This window comes from Balaenoptera borealis (genome assembly GCF_965194805.1).
Source record: "Balaenoptera borealis genome assembly, chromosome: 12".
Classification (NCBI taxonomy): domain Eukaryota; kingdom Metazoa; phylum Chordata; class Mammalia; order Artiodactyla; family Balaenopteridae; genus Balaenoptera; species Balaenoptera borealis.
Genome location: NC_138869.1, coordinates 20,496,725 through 20,511,370, shown reverse-complemented (window position 1 = coordinate 20,511,370; position 14,646 = coordinate 20,496,725). Strand labels below are relative to the sequence as shown.

The window sequence follows — 14,646 nt, the reverse complement described above, 5'->3', positions numbered from 1 at the left end:
GCAAGCAACACCCTCAACTACATCTTCTCCGGGGCAGACGATGGTGAGTTCTTCAGGGCTGTTGCTCACAGCATCTTCCACGCTGGCTGATGAGCTCTGGGCTGACCACATAACATGATCTACACGAAGACAATTTTGAACGTGACAACAGCTACTAACTAGGCCTGAAGAAGGGCAAATAGAGGTAAACTGAAAATGTCCCAGGCAAACTGAGATCAGTGGTCATCCTTGCTGAAATCTATCAGTAAAAGTAATTCTATAGAGATTGAGGGACGGAGTGGCTGAAAATTTGATGAGGTCCAGGTACACAGCTGTCTGCTGGAGTTAACACATACTTTATCCATTTCTAATCAGCAACGGAAATTCCTAAGACTTACATAGTTACCAATAATAAAAGTAGTTTACATTTTCCAGGATTTACTAGGTACCTGGGGCTAATGGTTTCAGGAGTTGGCAAACTACTGCCTGAGGACCAAATCCAGCCTGCCATCTATTTTTGTTATTATTGTTTGTTATATTTAGTTGAAAATAACGAAAAGAAACATACTCTTTGGAGACGTGTGAAAATTGTAAGAAAAGAAAATTTCAGTGCCCACAAATAGTTTTACTGGAACACAGCCAAGCCCATTTTATCTATACATGTCCTATGGCTGTCCATCGACTGCAAAGGGAGAACTGAGTACGTATGACAGAGACGAATATGTCCTGCAGAGAAGCCAGACTCAAAAGGTTCTATACTGTATGAGCCCATTTATATGACTTTCTGGAAGAGGCACAGCCAAGGACCCAGAGAAGGGATCAGAAGTTGCCAAAGGTAAGGGATATGGGAAATTGGACTACAAGGGGCAGCTGGAAAGAACGTTCTTGATTGTGCCATTGGTGCAATTGTCAACACCTGTAAATCTATCTACACCAAATGGCATGAACTATATAATTAAGGGAGAAAAAAAATCTGTTTGGTTCCAAACCCCGTAGCCATGCAGACTCAATAAAACACAGCTTTGTGTCTTTCCAGTTCTGTTTTCTTCCAACTGGGAGCTACAGACCAGCTGTGAATCTCCATTCTCAATTCATATATCTTTCAATAGAAGAGCTGTATTTTATTCAGTAGAAGACTGCTAAACTCATCTGCCTCGTGTGAAGGTCAGCCAAAGCCCTCCTCCACTTGACTGACCTAGCACTCCACAGCCATCCCACACTGACTGGACCCCTCGGGGCTCCTTGAATCTTGAGCTCTCTGCCTTGTAACGGAGTGTTTGTGCCAAGTTTCCTCCACAGAGCTCGCTCTCTTTACTCCATGTTGCCTCTTCATACCCTCTTGTATTCCCAGACCCAGAGGGATCTTGCTGCCACTCTTCACTCATTCTTCTGCTTAACAATCTGTCACCAAGTTCTGACACTTTTGTTTCTGAATACCTCCTGAGCCTTTCCTCTTCATTTCCAGGGCTAAGATCCCTATCCAGGCCACCACCATCAATCCATTCTACCAAACATTCCCCCAAAACCGTCCAAGTGCAAACCTCACTCCCCTACTGCCCTGCTTATACCACCCCAAAGTCTTCCCACTGACCTGACTTCTTAACAAGGCCTGTAAGATCTCTGCATGTCTATTTCCTCAGCCTCATCTCTTTCCACTAGTCTCTATAAATTCTAGGGTCCAACCATAAACTTCCCTCAGGCCCCTGAATGTCCTATGCTTGCTACTTTTCCAACCGCTAAACGTTTACACATGCCATTCCCTCTGTTGAAACTCTTCTTCAACCTTTTTACTTTTGTCTTCACCACCTATTCATCCGATTAGTCCTCAGTTAAAAGCTGCCTTTAACCTTTAAGGTAGCCTGCCTAAATGCTCCTGAACAGGATGACGCCCATTTTCATTACCTCCAATCACACTTTAAGTTAGGTTTTTTAACTTCTACTTTTCTATTTTCCCTGGAGTATTTTAAAGCAAATATAAACAGCTCATTGTTTTACTTTAAATACAGTCAGCCCTCTGTATCCATGGGTTCTGCATCCTGGGATCCAACCAACCACAGATGGAAAATATTCAAAACAAAGTTCTGAAAAGTTTCAAAAAGCAAAACTCGAATTTGCCTGAAGCTGGCAACTATTTACATAGCATTTACATTATATTTACAGCTATTTACATAGCATTTACACTGTATTAGGTATTATAAGCAAACTCGAGATGATTTAAAGCATACAGAAGGATGTGCATAGGTTATATGCAAATATAACACCATTTTATATAAGAGACTTGAGCATGGGGACGCGGATTTTGGTATGTGGGATGGTGTCCTGGAACCAATCCCCCTTAGATACAAAGAGACAACTGTACTGCAGTATTATTTCTAATAGCTATGACCTTATTTTTTAATTCAGTTAGCATAACAGCTTTACCATTAGCATACACAGTGTTTGCAATATTTTCTTCTAGTCTGTAAGATATATTTTCAGCCTCTTCCCATTTTCTTAATTGGTGAGGTCCAATTCATAAATTTTTCCTTTTATGAATAATGCTTTTGGGGCCAAGCCTAAGAACTCTTTAGCGAGCCCTAGGTCTCAAGAATTTTTTTCCTATTTTTTAGAAGGTTTATAGTTTTGCGTTTTACACTTAAGTTCATGATTAATTTTGAGTCAATTTTTGTACAAAGTATGAGGTTTAGGTCAAGAGTCATTGTTTTGCCTATGCATATCCAATTGCTCCAACACCATGTGCTGAAAAGGCTATCCTATCTTGAATTGCTTCTGCATCTTTGTCGAAAATCAATTTAGAATATCTGTGTCGGTCTATGTCTGGATCCTCTATCTGGGTACCCTATTCTATTCCTTGGTCTATGTGTCTACCTATCAGCCAATACAATAGTCTTCATTACTCTAGCTAAATATTAATCCTTAATATCAGGAATCAGAGTGATTCCTCACACTTTATTCTTCTTTTTCAGGACTGCTTTCAGAGTCTGTGCCTGGTATAAATTTTAGAATAAGTTTTTCTGTATCTAAAAACAAAACAAAAATCAAAATCAACCTCCCTGGGATTTTGTTTGGAATTGCATTAAACCTACAGATCAATTTGGGGAGAATTGACATCATTATTATGTTGGTATTCTAGTTTATGAACATGGTATTTTATTACATTTATTAAGGAATTCTTTGATTTCCTTCATTAGCATTATACAATTTTCAGCATAAAGATACGGAATGTATTTTGCAAAGCGTATACCTTAGGATTTCATTTTCTTTGAAGCACCTGCAGTTGAGATTGTGTTTATAATTTTGGTTTCAGTGAGTTCATTTGTCATCGTATAAAAACATGATTGTTTTTTGTGTGAACTTGTTTTCTTTGACCTCGCTAACTTAGGTCTAAGAGATTTTTGTAGATTCCTTTGGATTTTAGATATATCTGCAAATACAGTGCTTTTTTTTTCTTTTTACTTTCCAATATGTATGCCATTTATTTCTTTTCCATGACTCATCACAGGGGCTACAATTTCCAGTACTATGCTGAATAAGAAAGGTGAGAATGGACATCACTGCCTTATTTCTGATCTTATGTGGAAACCATTAAATAAATGTTTAACTATAGTGGAGGTAATTCCCTTGTATTCTTAATTTGGTGAAAGATTTTACCATGTATGCGTGCCAGAACTGTTAAAATGCTTTTTCTGTGTCAATTGACGTGACCATGTGATTTTTCTTCTGTAGCATGTTGGTACAATGTATTATACTGATTGATTTTTGCTCCTTCCACAATGTAAGGATACAAGGAGAAGTCTGGGTGAAGAAAATCAGTCGTCTGTGCCATTCAAATGATTACAATATGGACTAACTGCATTTCTGTGATTTCTTTTAACTTGAACTTCTATCCCCTAAACTGGTAGTTTGACTTAGACACTTGATTAGAGTCAAGTTATTATTTATTTATTTAAGTTAACCATCATCCATAGGTGTTGCTGTATACTTTCTATGGCATCAAATCAAGAGGCACCTAATTCTGGATGCCGCTTTTTTTGTGATGTTAAAATTGATCAGTAGGTTCAGGTATTATCTGTTTCCCCACCTAGACGCATTAATCTCCATTACTCTGGAATTCTGGTAAAACTGCACTTTCACTTTTCAATCTATTTGCATCTAATTTGCATCATATTATTGGATACTTAAATTATCAGATAATTGCTGAGATGGCTTGAGAAAAAAAATTAAGGAATAGGCATGGTTGTTACTAGGGATATTACTAAGGAGGAATATTTCAATGTGTAAAGCTTTTATAGGTGGTCAATTCCCTAATGAATATTTTCTTGTTAAAATCATTTATCTACTCAACTGTACTTCATAACTATAAGGAATCAGATAATGACTACTTGTATATTAAGAAGGCATCCTATCTCTCAAATAACCTGTCTCCCCTTCCCTTCCATTACAATTTATCCTTCTAAATTAGAATATTACCAGGCAGAGCAACAACAGTGTGGCCTTTCCTTACATTACGTGTAAACTTTTCTCTCCCCTAATGCATAACAACTAAAATATTGGCTGCTGAATACTACAGTAAACTTCTCAAAGAACAAAACCCTATTTTTACCCAGTCTTCTCCAGCTATCACAGCACTCTCAATCTTCCTTTTATATGAACCCAAAAGCTAAGAATCATCTTCAAAGTCATCCTGCTTCTTTATTCATTACCCAAGTCTAGTCAACACTATCTTGGACATGTTTATCAGCTCTTTTCCTACTGCATCTATATACACACTCTAATTAGCCCTCCTTTTTCTAACCTGTTCACCTCCAAACCATCATACGATCCTGCCAGATGAAACATCCGAAAGCACAAACCTGGTCACCTCATCAACTCTGACATTTAAATCTCTCCGTTGCCTAGAAATTAAGTCCCAAATTCCATACAATGTCGTATAAGACGTATGTCATCTAATCTTATTTCTCACCAGTCTCCTTTGTGCACAATTTACTAAGAAAAAAACAAAAAAAAAAACCTATTCCTTTGTATCCATATGTCTATACTTTGTTTAAAAAGATGGACTTCCTGGAAGTCCAGGAAACCTATGGACTTCCCTGGTGGTCCAGTGGTTAAGACTCCGCACTCCCAACCCAGGGGGTATGGGTTCGATCCCTGGCTGGGGAAGATCCCGCATGCCACATGGCGTGAGCAAAAAAATTTTTTTAAATAAAAATAAAAAGACTACTACCTAGAATGTTATCTCTAAACATTGAAAGCAGTGTCAGTATTGAAAGTTTTTGATGAACTGTGTGACATGGGCACCAACAAATAAATGGACTATCAGCCAATAAATCCCACTGGTTGGTAAAGTTTTAGAGCCGTCTGGTTACAAAGCCTCAGCATTCTTTAGGAAACTATGTACTGGGCTACTTCTTCTACAATACTTCTATTGATTCCCCCAGATTTCCTTAGTCCTGTATAGACACTGAGGTAAGGATCGCATCATTTTGTTTTCAATAGTTACAGCATATGTCATTTTCCCTTTTAGTCTGTAAATGTCCTGAGGTTAAGAGCTCTCAGATTCATCTTTAATGCCCTTACTATCCCTAAAACAAAACCTGTCCTCTATTTATCTAAGAAAGACCTATACGTTTTTGAAGTCCAAGAACAACTGGAATCTCCGAAGTGCAACCTTCCATAACCTTCTTGAACTTGTTAATCTCTCCCTACTCTGTATTAAAGTAATTTCTTCAAATTGTTACCTGTAGATTAGTCTGTCTTTCCTGGTAAGCTATGAGTCAATTAAGGGCATGGAAGTATGTCTTTATAACCCCCATATTTAGCGTAAAGAGTGGCACAAAGAACCTGCTCATAAAGGATTATTAATTTATATAAAGCATCAAATGTGCTCAGGATCATTGGTTCAATGAAGATCTGTAACAGCTCTGATCCATTAAGTGTTTGATTCTACAATGTCTAGACTTAGCTAATTTGTATATTCTGTATATCTCTTTTCTGCAAAAGGCTAGAGACCTCATGAGTCTGTGCCATGTCCCTTTTGTCTCTCCCATAATGCTTAATATTTATGAATATCTGCAAATGATTGATAGCTAGCATCAATACGATTAGATGTGAATTTCAGTTAGAAAGTAAAAGTAGATGATTAAAAGCTCGCTATGTAGGATTCTGGGCAGCTTGGAGAGGGACTGGGGCATACCTATCGCAGTCTCCTGCTGTTAGAATGCATGGTTCTTTCTCTCATTATGAAGCCGACTCCCTTCGTGAATGCCCCTATGAGGAACTAATTGGTTTTCTGAATTCCAGATTTCCTACATAAGATGTCAAATGAGTTTGCACCTCATGCAGACAGCTCACAGCAGGGACCAGACTATCTTAGAAACGTTACATGTTACCAGTTTAGAACTGTTCTGGCTGGTTTCCTGGTCATTTAGGGAAACCTGGGAAAACATGTCTTATGTTGTCGTTTTGTTCTCAGGTCAACATCTCCTGGAGAGCTAGTGTGTCTTATTCACACCTTTCACTTTCTCTCTAATGAAATGATGCTGTTGTCTAAATAATCTTCTGTCTTGTCCACCAGCATATTTAAATCAACCTATATTACACAAGTGTTGAATCTGAAAACAAAAATCCACAGGGACATGAAGTAGTGGTTTCCAGCCAAGGGTATACGTGTCTGGTTTTACTGTTTTTATTACATTTGATCCAGTTGAAATATGTAACTGAACTTTCCCTAAGCATCCCTTGACAATGTCAGTTTCCCATTAAATCGAGCTGGGCCTTAAATGTCTTCCATAGTTCTTTTTCCCTAGGGTCAAAATCTAAGTAGTGGTTAAAGCATAGACTTTGGATGAAAAATATTAGGCTTCAAAATATGGCTCTCCTCTGGCTGGCTGTGTGACCTCATAGAGTTGTTATAAGGATTAAATGACATGAATATGCAAATGACTCTATTAGCACTGTACAAACCTATAGCAATTGCTTTACAGATAGTATTTACTGTTACAATATATCAAATATACATATGCAAAAGCTCATAAACTCATATGCTTTATTAAGTAGCACTTAAAATTCTCAAGTGAATGTATTATCTATTGGCCCCCAAATAAACTTGGTTATGGGACCCAAGTTAATATATTGTGATTTCTTCTTTGCTGGAATACTTGATGGTATATGCAGATATCAGAGCAGGAGTGTAGAAAAACAATGCTAAGACATGACATAAGAAGAGGGATTTAAAAGAGACAATGACAGTAGGAGAACATGCTGACAGCTTAAAAATCAGCGGCTAAAGCCCATAGTACTTATACCCCAGTCCAGAGGAGGCCTATCAAAACCATTTACTGAAGAACCACTGAACCCAGAGGACAGTATGTGAAAAGTGCCAACTCAGGAAAAAAGTCTATCTTATATGGTAAATCCATATTACACAACTGTTGAATTTGAAAACAAAATCCACAGAGAAAAGAAATGGTGGTTTCCAGCCAAGACAATATATGTACCATGTTCTACTGTTTCTATTAAATATGATTCTGTTGAAATTAGTAAATAGATATTCTCTAAGAATCCTCTGACACTCTCAGTTTCCTATTAAACTCAGCTGATCCTTAAATGCTTCCCAAGATACTTAAGAAAGCAGCTGGTATACGAAGGCCCTCAGTAACTATCAGTGAGCTACCAAAATTACTTTCCCTCAGGCACTGTGTACCATTCTGGGGACACAAAGTCTATACAACGATCCCACACAGAGTACCTAAGTGTTGCGCATACAGACAAAAGGCACAAAAAATAAAGGTCCTTAACACTGTTGTCAGGCTCGCGAATCAGTTAAGGAGGGTGGTGACTGGTACCTTATTTAAGAAAGAAAAAAATAACTAGATAGTAAAAAGTTATAATAGGAAAAAGAAAAGCAAGCAATTGGACTACAGCCTCAATTAACCAACTACCTCTGAAATGGTTTTCCCCTGCTGCTTCTCTAAAAGAAAGAATCTAGAAAGCGCTGTAAAGTGGTGATTGTTTCCAAGGCATTAAGTACTTTCTTCTCCTTGCCCAGGAGCCATCTCTGCACACACACAATGTATTTCTCTGTCCAAGAAAACGGTTACAGTGCAACGCTCATTTTCACCTGTGCAGCCTCCATTCCTCCTTCGGTAACAGAACCTCTAATTTCCTTTCCAGTCACCATCCCCCCGCCCCACAACTCCTCAGTGTATCAATAAAAAGACTGAATGAGGCTTACCAATTGGTATATTCCAACCACCTGGTCAGAGTTGGTCCAGAAAAGGCAGGCCTCCTATTTCAGGTGGGCAAGGCTTACACCTGGGATCCACGTCTGAACCCTGAGGGAGAAGCACGTTCCTTTCTCCGGAGATTGCTAAGCTTGGGATTCTGGCAGCAATCCTGACATGGACTAGACATAGGATGGCCCAGAATGAGGCCAACAGAGAGAAAAGTAGAGATCAGAGAAACCAAGGCCTGGGGGCATCATTTGAACCCTTGTAGTCAGTCTTGACTACAGTCAATTTGCCTAGGACTTTTCAGCTGCAGGAGCCAAAAAAATCCCTTTTGGAGCTTAAGCCAGTTTTGATTTGAGTTTCTATCACCTGTCACTAAAAGAGTCCAAGCTAAAAGAAGTGGGGCCTGAACAGACACAGAAAGATGCTGCCAGCAGGAGAGAAAGATGGAGAATACATGTGAGCTTGGCGGGAGGGCAAGTGACCCCCAGCAGGAACAGAGGCTAGTTAGGAGGCAGGAGCAGACAACGGGAGGAGATGAACATGTTATGTGGCATAATATTCGTCTTACTCGACACTGAATTCCTTGCAGAGGAACTCAGGGTCTAGTCAAGACGAAAGAATTTTGAATTGCTGACACCAACGAAACACAATGATAGAAAAAATCCATAATTAAAACATGAATAACAAAGACATTCATAGTCTAGAAAAAAGAAAACTATAATAATGAAATTGAGATCAATTCCTAAAATTTATGCTGTGTAACTATTATTATGCATCAGGAGACATAACTATTTTGATACATAAATTATAATATGTATAAGTATATGCCTTATCATTAATATCTATTCTGAAAGGAGATTCAAGCCTAGATGAGTTGGAGGAAAATTTATCTAAAAATCCTGGGTTCAGGCTTCCCTGGTGTCGCAGTGGTTGAGAATCTGCCTGCCAATGCAGGGGACACGGGTTCGAGGCCTGGGCTGGGAAGATCCCACATGCCGCGGAGCAACTAGGCCCGTGAGCCACAACTACTGAGCCTGCGCGTCTGGAGCCTGTGCTCCGCAACGGGAGAGGCCGCGACAGTGAGAGGCCCGCGCACCGTGATGAAGAGTGGCCCCCACTCGCCGCAACTAGAGAAAGCCCTCGCACGGAAACGAAGACCCAACACACCCAAAAATAAATAAATAAATAAATAAATTTATTTAAAAAAAAAAAAAAATCCTGGGTTGAGGGAGACATTTTATTAATAAGTTGTCTACTGAACAACCTGGAGCTAAATATAGATTTTTAGGAAACATTCTTAGTGTATGCATTAAAACAAACAATAATTTGAGAAGGCAGTTATTAAAAAATGTGAACTTGGTAATCAAGGTCATAATCAAGATATTAGGAATAAAAAACAAATGTTAAAGAAATGAATATTATCTATTGACTTAAAATCATTACATACTAGTGTTTTTGAGAAGAAAGGAATACAAATTTAGTGGGAAAGTGACAGAAAGCACTGTTAATCATAATCCTCACATATAAAGAAGAAAAATTGATTAGTGTTCACAGTGGGAAATTTTTATCAATAACTTTACCAAATCAAATAACTGAAGTGATGAAATATTCTATTTTATAAAGTAGTGTCCTTTGAGATTTTGAAATTAAAGTTCTGAAGTATAATTTATAAGCAAACAATTTTAAAGAACGATATAATGTACTCTTGAGTAGCATATTCTTTGCTTTATCACAGAAGAATTAGGGGAGACAATTCACAAAAGGAAAAAAAGTAATACTTGTATGTCTTTTGAAAATCAAATCATTTTAAAACTGACAAACAAGAGATTCCTTACCAAACACAGAATAATGAAAAGATGTAAAGTGAAGTAATGTATGTTTATAAAAGCTACTTTGATTTTTAAAGCCATAACTCCAAATTGAACAAAAATAAGGGAAAGGGGGAAGAAGAGAGAGAAAAATCCTCTAAAAGAGATCATTACCCTGAAAATTACAGGATTTCAGGTATGACTTTAAAGATATTTTCCAACATCTGCAAAATAGAATCACAGCAGTATAATGGATGAGCATTAAACCAGGACTCAATTAAATAGATGCTCCTCTAGAAGAAGAAATTACAGAATATTTTTAGCATGCTACAGCAGGAGAATACAACAGCCTAAAAATTATGGTACAAGATACACTATAAAATACCATACACATATAATAGTGCCTTATCCTAAATTAAAGGGTTGAGCTCAATTCTAACCTTTTCACAAGCTATTTGATTTTAACTTTAAATATACCCCCCAAGCAGCTGCTGCCTTCACCAGGCAACAGTTTCTTTCACAGACAAGCCGTAACAGTTCTGTTATAGACAAGAAAATGCTTTTAGAGTTCTTAAGAAGAAGTGATTAAAAAAAAAGAAAATTCCCAACAGAGCAGCAATAAAGGCACAGTTCTACAGTGACCAAAGAAGGATAGTAAAACAAAACAACAGGCAGATGACTTCTAAGCAAGAACTTTTCTGAGGTTCAAGGAAATAAAACTGATCTAGCCTGAGAAGCATCCAATCTACTTCTACTGTAATGGCATTGTATTGGACCAGAAGAAAATCCATATGAAAGAATGCCAGTTAATCAAAGGGCCAAATGGGCTGATGATGTTGCCAGCTTAGGGAAATTTCCAAGCCTCTGGGATACTGGACTCTGATAAGACGAATTTAATATATATATGTGTGTGTCTGTGTGTATATATGTTTACATATATATATGTATATATATAACTGCATACATATATATATAATTGTTTTCAATTTGAAAGCAATCTGAATCAGCTTCATAAAAAGCTAATCAACATTCTTTCTTTGATCCCTACAATAATATATACAACATGTTTTGTATTTTAAAATATTTGTAGGAAGTTAAAATAAAATGTTATTGCTACTCAAGCAAAATCTTGAGTCTAGAAGTTTTCCATGACGGATAACGGACAGAAAAGGGAAGAGGGCTAAAATCCAGCCAAGGCTTAATATCAAAGGCGATCTAAATTCTTTTTAAAAGAAATGTAATAAAAACTAAAATGTACATGTAATTAAGAGATCAGAAATCTTTTAGATGCTCACATATGAGATATATTTTTGTCATTATCAGAGTCTAACTTAATGAATTTCATATAATATCCAGCAATTGGCCCATATTGATGGAGACGGCTCCATTCTAATACCAACATGTCTGAGGGAAATGACCTATTTGAATTCACAGGATTAACTGATCAAATTTTTAATGATGGCATTAGCCAAAACCATCTGGATAACACAAAAATCACAGCTGGGGAAAAAGCAAAAAAAAAGAAAAAAGAAAAACACATTAACAATCCACTGGATTTCCATGAATGCTACTATATTTCAACACAGAAAGGGAGGTATCAGAATAACAACCCTGTGGTTATAGCAAACAAGGGCCACTGCCAATAATCAACATCCACGTGACAGATGAGTCTCTTTCAGACCACAGATTCTGGAGGAGTTTAACAATACTCTCTAAATTGTGAATTATATCATTTTATAGAAACAGAGTTTATAAGCCTGTCATTTAGTTGTTAGTTTCAACAAGTACTCCCTGGAAGGGAGAAAGACAAGGGGGGATTCTAAGGACCATTGTTGAACTTTGATATTTGGAGAATTCTCAATAAAATAGGAGGAAAAAAGATATTCTATCCAAAGCTCTCAGTTGGTTCAAAGTCTTAAAGTTAGAATCTTTGCCTTGAAAGGAAACCTAGGTTCATTCTGTTCAGCTTAGCTTCTAAACTTAGAATCATGCAATGGTAGAAAGGACAGTCTTTTAGGTGCTAAATTCTTCCTTACAAATAAAGCAATTGAAGCCCAGGGAGGTCAAATGACTCGCATTTAGTGTCTGAGCCAGAACTAGAACCAAGATCTTCAACATCTAATCTTGGATTAATTCTACCCTATCACATTGGTGTGATTAGTATAGTATCTATAGATTTCATTTTAACCCTGTGTGATTAGTATAATATCTATAGTATTTCATTTTAACCCTGTTGGATGACCCGCAGCCTTTTCAGCGTGTTAAATCACACATTTCTACCACTGACCTCAGTGATTTAAAGAGGTGACTCAAAAACTCATCTGACCAACAGAATGTTAGGAAACATTTGCATGAATCTGACAAAGTACTTGCATCTAGAATGTATATAGAATTTTTACAACTTAGTAATAAAAGAAAAATAACCCAATTAGAATATGAGCAAAGGATATAAATAGACCTTTTTCCAAAACAGAGAAATGGCCAATAAATACATGAAAGCATGTTCAAATCATTAGTCAACAGGGAGATGCAAATCAAAACCAGTGAGATACCACTTCATACCTACTAAGACGGTTTTAATCCAAAGGACAAATATAAAAAATGTTGGCTAGCATGGGAAACATTGGAACCTTAAAAAATTGGAACCTGGTGGGACTGTTAAGTGCTGCAGTAACTTTGTGAAACAGTATATTGTCATATAATGAATATCCTAAGACAGCTGCAGTTATTTTACAAACTAAAATATTTTTGATTCAAAAGGCAAACAGCAAATATATTCCATTTATATTGAAAGGCATAAAACACACAGACTGAGCAGTTACTGAAAAAAAACGCTGGCTTCTATAGAATCCGTTTTAAAATCACAACCTTCCTATGTGACTAGGTTGAAAAGCATTGTGTTTGACAAAAAGTTTTGTTTTGTTTTGCAAATTCATATAGATGAATAGTGTACTGATAAAGTTACAGCCTTTTGTTTGAAATTTAACTGTTGTTGGACCATCAGAGCAAAGCAGCTTTGGACTTCATCAAAGTCATTATGTTCAAAGATGAAGTTTATGTTTTTAGCTGCACTATTTAGTTATGAGAAGTAGCACTGCCTATAACTCACAGCAAACTAAGCTCCTACTAATAATCACAGAACAATTTTAGCTACTTAGTCTTCAGTAATTTTTCTTTTCAGATACAGCCAGCCACTCTGGGATTCGTCATTAAAATTTCTGCGTTTCTTTAACCTTTCTTCAAACTTATTTGTCTAAGTCTCCATGTGCTTTTAAAGATTAAAATCTAAGAAAAGTGAATAATGTTACAACCCCTCTGCTAGTAGAAGAAAGAGTAACCCTTTGCAGGGGCAATATGGTCAATTTCTGTCTCATACAAAGATTGCAAAACAGACAGCAGCTAAAAGGGAATTGAAAAGAGGAAAAAGAAACTTTGGGCTTAATAGATGTGCTCTTACATATCTTCTGAGAAGGAGGGAGGATCATTCATAATCCAGCATAGTCCTTTTAATTTCATAGTGTATCTGTTCTCAGCATCTAGGTCGGAGGTCAATAATGGTGACCCCTGGGCTATATCTTGCCTTCAGACTTGATTGCTGCAGATAGGGTTGACCCATGCAGTGTTTACGTAAAAATTAAATTTAGTCTCTAACACGTAAAACGTCAAGCACTGTATGTAAATAATGAATTCTGAGTTATCCTGAAAAGTGATTAGCTTTGGTAACTGTATGATCAGGCCACCCAAGACGGCTGTTCTCTTGCTCTCTGTACATCCCCTGCTTGACCAGTGCCTGCTTCACCTACACCCTACTCACCTGACTGATCTCCCTACATACTTGCCCCAGGCCTCCCCTAGTGCTTGTTCTTATCAAAGGGCCGGTGAGGGGCTTGCCCCTCTCCCAGTTTCCCTGGTAACCAATGAGCCAACTAGACCTGAACTCCCCCTATGACTGGCAATCTCCTCTTCCCCCAGGAGGGAAGACTGCCGCCATGTCCTGCCCACTGTCCACAGCACACAGTGGGGTATCTCTCCAGGACCTTGCTGCAGACACTTAAGATCCCCCATCCATTAAACCACTGATGTCTCTGGCGCTGACTCCCGGCTCTTTCTTCGGTCTTGAAGCTGGGCAAGCACAGGGCTTGTAGACCTGCAGGGTGCAACCCAACAGTAACACAGTTCCTGCATTTCTCATTCATTATTTCACTCATTAATACTGAATGAGTGTCTACAAAACCTGGGCAGCTGCATAGTGAGCGCCCCCTATAGGAAAATCACGCCATCGTCTCTGGTCCATCCCAGACCTCACTACTCCTTATTGCTTACACAAAGCTGGCTTCAGTGATGAACGTTATCTTCCTAAGTAATCAAACTTAATAGAAATATAAAGAAGCACAAAAAATGGTAGGAGACTTCGAGTTCCACAAATTGCTTTGCAATGCTGGCTAAAATATAACAAAAATTTAGTTGAAAGCATAGCACAGCTGAGCAAACAAAGTAAGCTGCAAAGCAGAACAGTTAATTCTAGAGCCTATGCTGTGGCAGCTGGGGCAGTGGAATGAGGGTGTGGGGAACGGCAGATCAGACTCGGCAATCTGGTAGCTTAGGTTGAACTGCCCTTGTGGAAACAG

General features: G+C 37.9%; 1 protein-coding gene across 3 annotated transcripts in view; it reads right to left on the bottom strand.

Moving 5' to 3' along the window:
• CNTN3 (contactin 3) overlaps window positions 1–14,646 on the bottom strand; it is a 330,473-nt gene that overhangs the window by 178,244 nt on the left and 137,583 nt on the right. The window lies entirely within an intron of this gene.